The sequence below is a fragment of the Thalassophryne amazonica genome, chromosome 6, assembly GCF_902500255.1.
Source record: "Thalassophryne amazonica chromosome 6, fThaAma1.1, whole genome shotgun sequence".
In the NCBI taxonomy this organism is placed as follows: domain Eukaryota; kingdom Metazoa; phylum Chordata; class Actinopteri; order Batrachoidiformes; family Batrachoididae; genus Thalassophryne; species Thalassophryne amazonica.
In genome coordinates, this window is record NC_047108.1 from 7990689 (window position 1) to 8000431 (window position 9743).

A 9743-nucleotide genomic window follows, 5' to 3' on the forward strand; every position below is an offset into this window, starting at 1 on the left:
GTATGTAGTTTTTTTTTCCAGGAGCACAAATTTATTCAAATACATTGCATGAGGGGTGCACAAAATAAAAAGTGATGCGCGGGTGGGGGTGGGGGTGGGGGGGTTAGGGTTAGGGGAAGGGGTAGGGTTAGGTTATGATTATAGTTAGGGTTAGTAATAGTAAGATAAAAAAAAACACCCCGTCATGAAAATTTGACTCATTTCATGATGGGTGTTTTTTTTAATCTTATTATTACTAACCCTCCCCCTAACCCTAACCATAATCATAACCTAACCCGGAGCATGAAAAAAACTCATGACACTGCGTTGATTATATTATATTATATTATATTATATTATATTATATTATATTATATTATATTATATTATACACTCAGCCACATGGGGTATGCAGCCACTCTGTGTGCTGGTCCCAAGCCCGGATAAATGAGGAGCGTTGTGTCAGGAAGGCATCCCGCGTAAAACAAGCCACAACAGCCATGCAGAGTACAAATCGAATTTCCATACTGGGTCAGTAGAGGCCCAGGTTAACAACAACTGCCACCAGTGCAGTTGTCTAACAGGGTGCTGGGGAAAATTGGCCTGCTGCTGGGCGAAGAAGAAGAAGAGGGGGAGAACGTGTCCAGAGACAGCGGGACAAGAGGAAAACTAGAAGGGTGGAAATGAGAGTCAGGACTTTGAATGTTGACAGCATGACTGGTAAAGGGAGAGAGCTGACTGATATGATGGAGAGGAGAAAGGTAGACATATTGTGTGTGCAAGAGACTAAGTGGAAGTAAGAGCAGGAGCCTAGGTGGTGGGTTCAAGTTATTGTATCATGGTGTGGATAGGAAGAGAAATGGTACTGGGGTCATTTAAAGGAAGAGTATGTAAAGAGTATGTTGAAGGTTAAGCCAGTGTCAGAGAGGGTGATGAGTGTGAAGTTGGAAATTGAAGGGCTGATGATGAATATCAGAAAGCAAGGTGATGGAGCACAGAGGGGAATCCCAAAACAAACAGCTGTCATGGCGTACCAGAAGGCCTGGTCCTTTGAAGTCATGTTTAGTCTTGAGAGGTTTTGCAAGATTTCCCGTCTGACCTGTGAAGGTTCATGTGTGAAATCTGGTGACATTTCTAATAGTGGATGCTTGAGTTTCTAGTTGTGTCCGTGAGGATGAGCTGACCGTGAGTCAAGTGTGTTGTCTTTTCCATGTGACTGCAGGCCACACATTGTACGACCAAAATTGTTACAGCTATGATTTGTTTTACTGCCATGTGTGTGGTGTCTCAGGTATTGTTTTTTTTTTTCTCATATATTTTATTCACACACAATGGCACATACATACATCACATTGGAAGAGTGGAAAGGCAGTGGGTCCAGATGACATTCCAGCGGAGGCATTGAAATGTCTAGGAGAGATGGCAGTGGAATTTCTAGCCAGATTGTTTAAAAAAAATCTCGAGGATGTCTGAGGAGTGGAGAAGAAGTGTGCTGGTTCCTATTTTTAAGAACAAGGGTGATGTGCAGAACTGCAGTAACTATGGAGGCAAAAAGCTGGTGGAGATCTGTGAGAAGCAATATGGTTTCATGCTGAGAAATAGCACTGCAGATGCAATATTTGCTCTGAGAATACTAATGGAGAAGTATAGACAAGGCCTGAAGGAGTAACATTGTGTTTGCTTGTGGATTTAGAAAACACTTATGGCAGGGTGCCAAGAGAAGAGTTGTGGTATTGTATATGGAAGTCTGAAGTGGCAGAGAAGTATGCAAGGGCAATGCAGGACATATACAAGGATAGTGTGACAGCAGTGAGATGTGCAGTTGGAATGACAGACATTCAAGGTGGAGGTGGGATACACAAAGGATCAGCTCTGAGTCCTTTCTTGTTCGCGATGGTGATGGACAGGTTGACGGATGAGATCAGACAGGAGTCTCCATGCACTATGATGTTTTCAGATGTCATTGTGATTTGTAGTCAGTGTAGAGAGCAGGTTGAGTCGAGCCTGGAAATGTGGAGATATGCTCTGGAGAGCAGGGGAATGAACGTCAGTAGGAGTAAGACTCAGTACAAGTGTGGGAATAAGGGGAGCCCGCTGGAATAGTGCAGTTACAAGGAGCAGATGTGAAAGTAGATGAGTTTAAATACTGGGGGTCATTTGTCCAAAGTAATGGAGAGTGTGGTAGAGAGGTGAAGAAGAGAGTGCAGGCAGGGTGGAGTGGGTGCAGAAAGGTGGCAGGAGTGATTTGTGACAGGAGGCAGAGCTGGAGATGTTGTGATTCTTTTTGGGAGAGACAAGAATGGACAGGATTAGGAATAAACATATTACAGAGACAGGTGGGACAGATTGGGGAAAAAGTCAGAGAGGTGAGATTGAAATGAGATGTTTGGACATATGCAGAGGAGGGACCCAGAGTATGTCAGAAGAAGGATGCTGAGGATTGAGCCACCAGGCAGGAGGAGAAGAGAGAGTCCAAAGAGGAGGTTTATGGATGTGGTGAGCGAGGACATAGGTGGTTGGTTTGACAGAGAAAGTTACAGATGACAGGATGAGATGGAAATGACTTATCTGCTTTGGTGACTCCTAACAGGAGCAGCTGATAGAATTATTATTATTATTATTATCATTATTATTATTATTGTAAGTAGGCAGCCGTTGTCGCCGACCGAATGGTCCGCCCTAAAAATCGGTCCGCCCTGCCTTCACGCCATGCATCATTAGCCGTGGTTCATGGATTATCACCTTGTTTCTGCTTAAACCAACACTCCAGTCATTATCTATCTCAGCGACAGATATCTGAAGCTTTTGTACAACAATCATTTCCACATAAATCCAGAATTATTTCATCATAAAAGACGGAGGAAGCGATCAGAGTGCCACGGCTACTTGAACGGCGAGCTGATGCGTTCACTGCGCGTCTGTCATTTCAAAGTGTCACCAAGATTCGCCTCGTTTCTGCTTAAAACTTTAGAATGATTTAAGAGGTTTTACATTGTCATCTGATGGTTAATAATCCCATTAATCCATTTGATCATTTTGGGTGAAGAGACTGTCTCAAACGAGCTTCTGAGCTCAGAAATGACGCATGCACAGTGGAGGCAGGGCGGACCAATTTTAGGGGCGGACCAATCGGTCTGCGACACCGGTCTGCTCTGCGTAAAACCAATCCCATCAGATCTCAGAAGCTAAGCAATGTGGGACCTGGTTAGTACTTGGATGGGAGACCTCTCTGGAACACCAGAGCTGTGTGTGTTTCTCCAGGTAAAACTGAAGTTGCGTCAGGAAGGGCATCCGGCGTAATACTTATTCCAAAAACCAATGCGGATGCGCTGTGGTGACCCCGAACAAAGATAAGATAAGATAAGATAAGACTTTATTGATCTCACAGTGGAGAAATTCACGTTACGTCAGCTCTTAAAAAACACAAGATGAGTGCAAGTATAGGAAAATGAGCATTAAACAGCGTGTGCAAAGATAAGCAATAATAATAATACTTGTAACAATACAATAAAATAAGAAAATTAGGTAGAAATTTTATATATATATATATATATATATAAATATGATTGGAGTTAAAAAAAAATAGGAGCATCTTATTTACAATATGTGAAGTGGAGTTTGGATGTGATAAGGTGACATTACTGCTTGGATTTGTAAACGAGTTGTTATTGCACATGATTTGTGGACATATTATTGCATGTGGTTATTTCACAGTGTTATTGTACAGTCTGACAGCAGCAGGGAGGAACAACCTGTGGTATTGTTCCTTCTTGCACTGAGGGTGCCTCAGTCTGTCACTGAAGGAGCTGCTCAGCTCCACTACAGTCCGGTGCAGAGGGTGAGAGGAGTTGTTCATGATGGATTTGAACTTGGCTAACACCCTCCTCTCAACCACCTCCTCCAAAGAGTCCAGAGGACAGCCCAGGACAGAGCTGGACTTCCTGACCAGCTTGTTCAGTTTCTTTCTCTCCCGCTCTGTGCTGCCCGGGGCCCAACAGACGACAGCATAGAAGAGAACTTCTGGAGATGGTAGCTGTCCGTGTTGTAGGTGAAGTCTGAGGTGTAAAGGGTGAAGAGGAAAGTCGAGAGGACGTTGCCCTGGGGGGCCCTGATGCTGCACCTTACCACCTCAGACTGACAGCCGCACAGCCGCACGTACTGCGGGCGGTCAGTGAGGTAGTCGATGGTCCAAACGGCGAGATGTCCATCCACACCTGTGTCCTCCAGCTCCCAGTCCCCGGTGATGAGGAGGAGGGCGTGGGGGTGTTGTGTCTGCAGCCGCGTCACTGTACTGTGAATCCGCCCACAGGCAGCGGTGGCATCTGCAGAGAGAGGAATATATGCGCAGAGTGCAATCACACTCCCAAACTCCCGTGGGAGATAGTACGGCCTCATGCTCACCGCGAGTAGCTCCATGTCTGAGGAGCAGATCTGATCCTTAACATGAACATGAGCTGCGTTGCATCATCTCTCACTCACATAAATAGCGAGCCCCCCTCCTCTCCGCCAGCGTCCTGTCCGCTCAGATCAATCAATCAATCAATCAATTTTTTTATATAGCGCCAAATCACAACAAACAGTTGCCCCAAGGCGCTTTATATTGTAAGGCAAGGCCATACAATAATTATGTAAAACCCCAACGGTCAAAACGACCCCCTGTGAGCAAGCACTTGGCTACAGTGGGAAGGAAAAACTCCCTTTTAACAGGAAGAAACCTCCAGCAGAACCAGGCTCAGGGAGGGGCAGTCTTCTGCTGGGACTGGTTGGGGCTGAGGGAGAGAACCAGGAAAAAGACATGCTGTGGAGGGGAGCAGAGATCGATCACTAATGATTAAATGCAGAGTGGTGCATACAGAGCAAAAAGAGAAAGAAACAGTGCATCATGGGAACCCCCCAGCAGTCTACGTCTATAGCAGCATAACTAAGGGATGGTTCAGGGTCACCTGATCCAGCCCTAACTATAAGCTTTAGCAAAAAGGAAAGTTTTAAGCCTAATCTTAAAAGTAGAGAGGGTGTCTGTCTCCCTGATCTGAATTGGGAGCTGGTTCCACAGGAGAGGAGCCTGAAAGCTGAAGGCTCTGCCTCCCATTCTACTCTTACAAACCCTAGGAACTACAAGTAAGCCTGCAGTCTGAGAGCGAAGCGCTCTATTGGGGTGATATGGTACTACAAGGTCCCTAAGATAAGATGGGACCTGATTATTCAAAACCTTATAAGTAAGAAGAAGAATTTTAAATTCTATTCTAGAATTAACAGGAAGCCAATGAAGAGAGGCCAATATGGGTGAGATATGCTCTCTCCTTCTAGTCCCCGTCAGTACTCTAGCTGCAGCATTTTGAATTAACTGAAGGCTTTTCAGGGAACTTTTAGGACAACCTGATAATAATGAATTACAATAGTCCAGCCTAGAGGAAATAAATGCATGAATTAGTTTTTCAGCATCACTCTGAGACAAGACCTTTCTGATTTTAGAGATATTGCGTAAATGCAAAAAAGCAGTCCTACATATTTTTTTAATATGCGCTTTGAATGACATATCCTGATCAAAAATGACTCCAAGATTTCTCACAGTATTACTAGAGGTCAGGGTAATGCCATCCACAGTAAGGATCTGGTTAGACACCATGTTTCTAAGATTTGTGGGGCCAAGTACAATAACTTCAGTTTTATCTGAGTTTAAAAGCAGGAAATTAGAGGTCATCCATGTCTTTATGTCTGTAAGACAATCCTGCAGTTTAGCTAATTGGTGTGTGTCCTCTGGCTTCATGGATAGATAAAGCTGGGTATCATCTGCGTAACAATGAAAATTTAAGCAATACCGTCTAATAATACTGCCTAAGGGAAGCATGTATAAAGTGAATAAAATTGGTCCTAGCACAGAACCTTGTGGAACTCCATAATTAACTTTAGTCTGTGAAGAAGATTCCCCATTTACATGAACAAATTGTAATCTATTAGACAAATATGATTCAAACCACCGCAGCGCAGTGCCTTTAATACCTATGGCATGCTCTAATCTCTGTAATAAAATTTTATGGTCAACAGTATCAAAAGCGTGTGAAGCTGTCCATGTTAATAACAGAGTCCGGTATGTGTTCATCCAACCGCATCTCCGTGAAGCACATGAGACTGCAACCCTTATACAGCCTCTGGAAATGGGTTAGCGCTGCTAGCTCCTCGGTCTTGTTGCAGAGAGATCTTACTTTCCCCATGACCACAAACGGAATATAAGTCCTTCTCCGCTGCATCCGGCCACCCCTGCAGCCTCTCCATCTCCTTCGTATGTCTGCAGGTATGTCCAGGTGCTCAGCATAGTGGGAACCCGGCCCACTGTATATAGAGTCTCTTAGTCCAAGCAGCTGATGCTGGGTGTAAACAATGGGACATCCGGAGCCGGAGACAAAGGGATTTCCCTGTGCTGCCTCAAAAAGTGCCGAAAGAAGCAGAAAACTAATCACAAGAGTTACAAAAGTGGGTTTCCCATGTGTACACTTGCACAGGGTACCACCCACTACAAATAAAAACAATAAAGCACTATTAAAAAGTATTAAAAATAGCAAAAGTAGGAAAAGAGGGGGCAGAGCTGAAGAAACAGGCTGCTGCATTGACAGCGGCATCTTCAAAAAAAAAAAAAAAAAAAACCAGGAGCAGCCAAAAGAGCAACAACAACATTGTTATTATAAGTAGCAGTAGTATGAAAAATATCTTCAAAAGTGGACCTTTAATCAAGGGGTGTTGTGGAGGGCACTCCCCCCACAACACCCCCACAACACCCTCTTTCCGTCTGGACTCACATTTGGTTTGCAGTGTCTGAGCAGGAACAATCAAGAATTTGTGTAGTTATGTGGAAAGTGCGACCTGATTGAGATTTAAGAAGGTTTTATGACTGCATTTTACATCATGCCATCCTCAGAAAGAGATTTCCAGTGTCGTTTTTTTATGGCGGGGGGAGTGTAGTGTTTGTTGTTAATGTGTTATGGGTCTGCAGCTGTGTTTTTAGGTTAACTACAGCGAGGACACTCACATTCAGAGCAGACTTTGAAAGAAAATAAAAGTTTAACAATATGTTTGTAAAACGCTTCTTTGCTGTCTGTGTTGTTACCATGCTGTGAGACAACCCCCCCGCAGAGTGCAGTCAGGACACAGAGGGACAGCAGCCCAGTCTCACGTTTTTTTTCTTTTTTTTTTTCTTAATTCACTATTCCTAAACCTACTCCCACCCCCAACCCTAACCTTAACCATAACCTCATCTTACTCTTCCCCCCATCCTAACCATAACCACCCCGACACCCCTGCTTCACTTTTAATGTTGTGCAGCCATCATGAAATGAATGAGAATGAATTTGTGCTGCCGTGATGAAAATGAGGCGCTTTTCGTCACAATATCATGAACCAATAGATTAATGTATATTTTGTGCTGCTGAAGCACGACTTGCCGTGAGACCAGGTTGGGGAGAGACACAGGGACTCGCTACCTGGAGAAAAACAAAACAAAACAAAACAAAAACAAAACAGAGATGTTATTCTAAAAGCAATTTCTGAATGTTTGGAACGCAGTAAATTTTATATATTGTGTCCAGCCTTGATTTTGCGAGAGGACGGCGTCAGTGTGAACCCTGCCTTTTGGGTGCCAAATTGACAGAAATCCATCATAGTGACGGTGAAGTTTCATCCCTGTTGTGGTGATCCAGCTTGGCCATTTAATTTTTCTTTTCATCTCTGTTTTAAGAGAGCGTTCATCAAAGTTCCACAAAGTTTTGTAGCTATTCTCAGTCAGCCAATTACCAAAATCATACTTTATAACATCACAAAGCTCTGCAGCCACCCTCCTGCATGATGAACAACAAGGAGATGTGGTGCTACTTGGACACTGAAGGAGATATGTGTGTTATCACATGTGACTGTTGTGAGTTCTACAGCACTGTCATCTGGCCTCTATAAAATGGAGGCTGCTGAGCATCACGCGTGGCACTGCCACAGCGCCCGCAGCCTGCAGTGCCTCTCATCACTGCTGCCTGGATGACAAGCACAGAGTCACGTGCACTGTGCACAGACAATAGCACAATGTCATGTTTTGCCTCGTGGGAGGAATGCATGTTTCACAGGAGAGACGTGCACGTGGCATCATGTTTGACTAAGTATGTGACTGTGTGTGTCGTAACGGTGGGAATGTGAGCATGTGTGTCCGAGAGGATGAGCTGACCCAGATCTGCTTATTAGCATCAGGAGGAGGAGGATGCTGAGGAGGATGATGGTGAGGAGGAGGAGGAGCAGTCACTTAGAGCTTTGTGCCTGAGCAGTGAACTGTGCTTGTGATTGTGACACACCATCGAGCTTCATACAGTTAAACACACACAACTAATTTCTTTTTTTTTAAAAAATCAGTCTCATTTCCTTCCTTCGGTCTTCTTGTCTCTGTTGCAGACCCACTCAGTCCAGAGGTTTGTTTGGCCACACCAGCCTGTCATTAAACACACGTGACCACCGTGTACCAAAAATATACCAGAAGATTCTAAACAAAGTGTCAAGTTTTATCACGTGTGATCCAGTTTTAAGATTTTCAATGTTGAAAGGTTACATAATAAATAATTCAACCTCTACTCTCCATAAGGGTTGAAAGGAAAGAGGACGAGGTGAAAAGATCTTGGGTTTGAGCTTTTTTTTTTTAAAATTAGAATCAAATCTGATAACTTTTGTCTCTCACTCAGAAAAATGTGACTGACCTTTGACTTTGACATTATTACATTAACAAAATGTTCATTTTGTCACAAATTATTTGATCTGAACTTCTCAAACATAAACCATACATCCAGGAGCACATTTTCAGTCCTCTTCGGTCACCGCTCGATGGCAAGTTTGAGAAAAACGACACCTGCTCACCAGCACTCATATATTAATACCACATCTCCAGAGACACACACGTGAGGAAAAAGATCTGAAGCCAGCACACACATGCACAATAAGACACAACTGTGCATATAGACATATACAACCCAGTCTCACGGATTGTCGTGATTCAGCAGCACGAAATATACATTAATCTATTGATTCGTCATATTAACATGAAAAGTGCAAAAGTTTTGTCATGGGAGCACAAACTTATTCTAATTCATTCCATGATGGGTGCATGTAATTAAAAGTGCAGCGGGGGTCGGGGTGGTTATGGTTAGGGTTGGGGGAAGGAGTAGGGTCGGTAATAGTAAGTTAAAAAAACCCTGTCACAAAAATTTGAATCATTTCATGATGGGAGGATGAAAAAAAAAACACGTGAGACTGGGCTGAAATATATTATATAAATAAAGGAAGGGCTGGTGTCATGAAAACGGGGTACTTTTCGTGACGGGAGCACGAAAAAATAGCGTGAGACGGCTGAAAGAAAGAAATACATAGGAAACAGTGAGACTAAGAGGACAGCAGACAGACAGGAACAAGATTCCTGTGGCTTTAGGCCCAGCCTGAGGACAAACGATCACATGGTTTCAGCACAGCTTCAAAAACGACTCGCTGACTCCCAGCAAATCTATCAATTCTTAATTTCTCAATAAAATGCTGTTTAAACCTGTGAAACTGTCACATGTGATGTGACTGCAGGGGAATTCATCAAGAATAATAGACATGACTGATTAAACAAGGGCCAACAACTGATCTCTATATATTACTGGATTTAACTAGTAATGACTTCATGACTTTCTTTGCTAACAAAATTTTAACTATTAGAGAAAAAATTACTCATAACCATCCCAAAGACGTATCGTTATCTTTGG